Here is a 5,085-nt window from a genome sequence, read left to right on the forward strand (position 1 = left end):
CCATTCAGTTGTCCTTGTGGTAGAAGATACAAATACAAAAGAAGTCTGGCACTACATATTAAGTATGAGTGTGGCAAAGAGCCACAGTTTCAGTGCCCACATTGTCCATATAGAGCTAAGCGGAAAGGAAGAATTAAAAGTCATATTGCTCTAAAACATCTTAAAATCAATCCAAATTCTTTATTTTTTCCATCATAAATTAATGTTATAAATAATGCAGAATTAGTTTTAACAGTTATTTTAGCATGTCTAATAGTTCATAAGTTATTAATTTATAAAACAATTCTTATTGATGATGAATATTATTATTAGTGTTACATTAAGATATATATATATTAAGATTTTTCCTGTTCTCAGACATTTCAAGAATTAAATAATGTTTAGGTCTTCTTCTAAGGTATTGTTCAGAATTTTAGGATAATAATCTTTCTATTTGTCGCACTTACCTAATTTAAACTTAGGAAGCCTCGAAACTTAATTTCTTTCCTCCTTTTTCAAAAATTTGTTTTGAATTTTTGTTTTTAAAGAATAGATGGAATTTACTGTTCAAAAAAGCTATTATATATATTTCAAAATCAGTTCTGACTTTTTTTTTTTAATAATGGTAAGCAATTTCAAAGAGCTGCAACATAACTCCATTAATTAATTTGTTGTTTAGTACATAATTATTTTATAAACTATGACAGATATTTATACATTAACTAAAAAAATTAATGCATTTGGAAATATTATTAAAATATATTTATGAATTTATTGGTATTTATAGTTTGTTTATGACTAATTATTACATTTTTCTTTGAATATCATATTTTTTAATGTTGTAAACGGAAATAAATACTGTCTGTTTTGTATGTTTAAAAGTGTATTATAGTTTAAATTTTACAACTGTTTTTTTTTTTAATAATTGACTTTTATTTTACAATAAATCCATAGTTTTACTCTGGCTGGAACAGGTGGGCACTTGTAAAATAATTCTATTTCTGCCCTACTTGTTAAGGGAGTTAAATGTACAAAAGTCATTCTTACAAAAGTCATCTATTCTTACATATTTACGTGTAGAGAGAGATACATGTATTGACATGATCATTAAATGTGTTCATTGGAATACTCTAATTCTGTATGTGTATACTTCATTTATTTCAAACATATTTCTTTGAATATAACCCAATAATTTGTTTAATTTCAGATACTCCATTCAGTTGTCCTTGTGGTAAAAGTTACAAATACAAAAAAGGTCTGGCACTTCATATTAAGTATGAGTGTGGCAAAGAGCCACAGTTCCAGTGCCCACATTGTCCTCATAAAGCTCATAGGAAAGGAAATATGAAAGTGCATATGATTACAAAACATTTAATGAACCAATTTATTTAATTAATTAGTTCTAGATAGTTATAATCTATTCTATTTTCAAAGACGATTAGCTTGATTTAATTCTCTTTCTATATACTTGTGTTCATTATAAGTGTTTAATATTTATTTCTATAGGTATAAAACCTAAAGTTATTCTTATTTATTCTTATTTATATTTATTTCTATTTTACCATTTTCTTCTGTTGATTATTATGCTGTTCTAGTTACAGTACATAACAAAAAAAAAAAAAAAGAGAGAGGAGCTGTAGTTTTCTTTTAATGTGAACTAATTACTGAATCACAGAGGAATTAGAAGACAAACTTAAACATTTGTAATCTGAAATGGATAAAGCTTATTGATTATAAAACAAAATTAATGTTACTAAATTAAACTTTAAAAAAAAAAATAATAAAAAATGTAATTCTCCTATTTATACTGATTGTTCACTACTGTTAACAATATTTGTGATGTGTAGCATTTTTTTATTATTATTATTATCAAGTAAGAAAAAGAAAACTATGGTTAAACAAAATGCCATTTAAAATTTTTAAATATAAATTTATTAAATCATTACCCGTGTTCTAAACCTATCTTGGCGATATGTTTTTAAGTGTTTTCTGAAAGAATTAATTAAAATTCTCTCAGGAAGATTTAAACTGGACATTTTCATTATATCAGCTGATCTTTAGACAATTGTAGGAATCTAATATTAACCTACAGTTTATACTGATGTTTACTTTTATTAGGAGTTGATGGTCATGAGTTAACAATAAAGTGTAATAACTGAAAATTAAGTTATAGTGTGTTTTTAATTACAGAATAGTAATCCTTCCCAACTCAAAAATTGATTAGAATAATTAATTCAGTGTATTAAATTAATAAAATTGTGGTATAGATTTATGTTATATATGTATGGCCTTTTATGTATGTATGGCCTGATAGACATATGCAAGTCTAAATCAAAACATTGCAAATGTATGCATGTTTGTGTCAATTTTTTCAAATATAAAATATTCTTTTTTTTTTTTTTAATTTCAGATTATTCAGCATTCATTTGCTCTTGTGGTAAAACTTACAAATACAAACAAAGTTTGGCATTACATGTTAAGTATGAGTGTGGCAAAGAACCGCAGTTCCAGTGCCCTCATTGTTCCCACAAATCTCATATAAAAGGAAATATGAAAGTGCATATACTTACAAAACATATAATGAATAAAAATAAATAATAATATTTATTGACATTAATTATGATTTAATATTATTAGTGAATATAGTCATTTTTTTTTAAAACTACTATTTTGTAATACATGTATAAAAACTTATGTTCATTGTAGATACTTTATTATGAATTTTTTTAATGTAGATATTGTCTATCTTATTTATTATACCTCTCCATTCTATTTCACCCATTCCATATCTGCTATTTTTGTTAAAATGTGAATTTCCTCTATTTCTTGCCAGAAACCTAACTTATTTATGAAAATGTGAAGAAGCTTTTAGATTTTTTCTCTGGATTAAATGTATAATGCTATAATATATAGCATATATATTATATATGGATATACTCTACTAACTACAACATTTTCATATCAGTTCAGTCAAATTAGACGCATAACTCTTAATATTAAAACATAATATACAGTAATCTGTTTTATATTGTTTAGAACCTTCAGTATATTACGCCCTACAGTTCCCGGTTATGGGATTGGGAGGGAGGTGGATATAGTAAAAACTGTGTGTTTTAAAGGTTTTTTAATTATATCTCGAAAATTATCGGGTAAAAAATGAGTTTTATGTAAAATTAAATTACATTAAAATTACTGGTAATAAATTGTTATAAAAAAAAGTTTTAGTTTCCCCAATATTTCAATTTTTTTATAATATTCTCCTCAAGGATAATCTGAATTGATACTAGAGTAAGGTTTTTAAGTGTACAGTAAGGTTTTTTGGTTCTTAATCCTGAATTGCCGATAGCTTTGAATCATGTCCGGTAACATCTAATTATTTACATCCTATGTGGGTGTTTGTGTGTGTGCATCTGTTTGATTGTGTAAATAAGGCTATGCCTAGATTAATAAGAAATATTTATATTTGACTGATTCGGATCTTTAGGAAAAGGTAATTACCATGTTGAAGATAATTTTAATTTCTTCTGCTATTACATCAAAGCTCATTCCCAAAAAAATAAAAATATTTTATTACCAGGACAGTGATCAATAAAATTTAAATACAATATATAAAAATCATGAAGTACTATTTTGTTAATAAAATTCAGTGCTTTAAACGGATTGGATGTACTTTGTATCCTGTTTAAGCAGAACAGTGACATAAAAAGGCATAATTGAGGAGTGATGTAAGGTTGGATGGTGTTCTGATTGATAATAAATAATCAGGATCAATTTTCCTGATTGCCCTTACATCTGGAAAGCCATCACATTTAAATTTCAAAAATGTTCAAAATGGTCAATAATAACAAACTACTCCTTTATTAAATCATAGTCTGTATAAAATAAATTAGTTTATATATAAAGGTATGTGTATATTTATAAATATAAACTTCACACAAGTATATACATATTTTAACTTAGTTACTCAAATTTCAAATATCCATCTTTATGACACAATGTTTTATTTAATTTCAGGTCCACCGTTCAATTGTCAGTGTGGTAAAACTTACAAATACAAACAAAGTCTCGCCTTACATGTTAGGTATGAATGTGGCAAAGAACCACAGTTTCAATGCCCTCATTGTCCATATAAGGCTAAGCAAAAAGGAAGTGTTAAAAGTCATATTGCTCTAAAACATCTTACAATCAATTGAGGATTTTTTTTTTTTTTTTAACAAATATTAAACACATTGCAATGTTGTAAATAAATTTTGATTTAAATATTTTTAATTTAGATTCATTACTTTATTTGAACTTGTTGTTATTAGCTTATAAATAATTGCTATGATATTATTGTGTATGATTAAAGGTATGATAAATATTTTATAAATAAAATATAATTGATTCTACTGACATTTTAACATGTCTAAAAGAAGTTTGGACCTACTTTTAAGGTATAGTTTTAAATTTATATTCCATGTATTGAGATATTGCTTATATTATTCTCACTCAATTGACCTAAATTGAATATAACTAGTTAGTACTTTATTAATGTTCAATTTGAGAAAAAAAATATTTTAACATTATTTTTAAAATTAAAACATCAGTTTTATTTTTCAAAAAATTTTGAATATTTTTATTTTGGAGTTAATTATGTACTTTGAAGTTTTTAAATATCTTAAGATGCTTTAAAGAATTACAGAATATCTTCATGGTTTTCAATAATTTTACATATACTAGTTATATGAACTTTTGTATTTATACAATATACAATATGAATAATTTTATTTATATTTTTAGTAAACATACATCAAAGGATCAAGTACTGGAAAGTTAAATTTTACAAAACTATAATTATATGTACTTCTTTAATTCTGTATGATGGCTTCCTCTATTATCTTATGATGCATATGTATTGTTTTATTATTGTAGTAACTTTTTATGATTCTTTAATGAAATGAGTTTAAGAGAATTCTTATTCATTTAATAATGGAAAAAGTTTCATGGATACAGTTATGAATAGAATATGTTGTAATTTAAGTAATGTTTTTTCGATTTTTCCCTTTTAATTGAATTTAACACCCTTTCTTTTGAGATTCATTGGTGGAAACATTCACTAAAATATAT

The sequence above is a fragment of the Halyomorpha halys genome, unplaced genomic scaffold, assembly GCF_000696795.3.
Source record: "Halyomorpha halys isolate HHAL.00 unplaced genomic scaffold, Hhal_1.1 Scaffold208.1, whole genome shotgun sequence".
Lineage (NCBI taxonomy): Eukaryota > Metazoa > Arthropoda > Insecta > Hemiptera > Pentatomidae > Halyomorpha > Halyomorpha halys.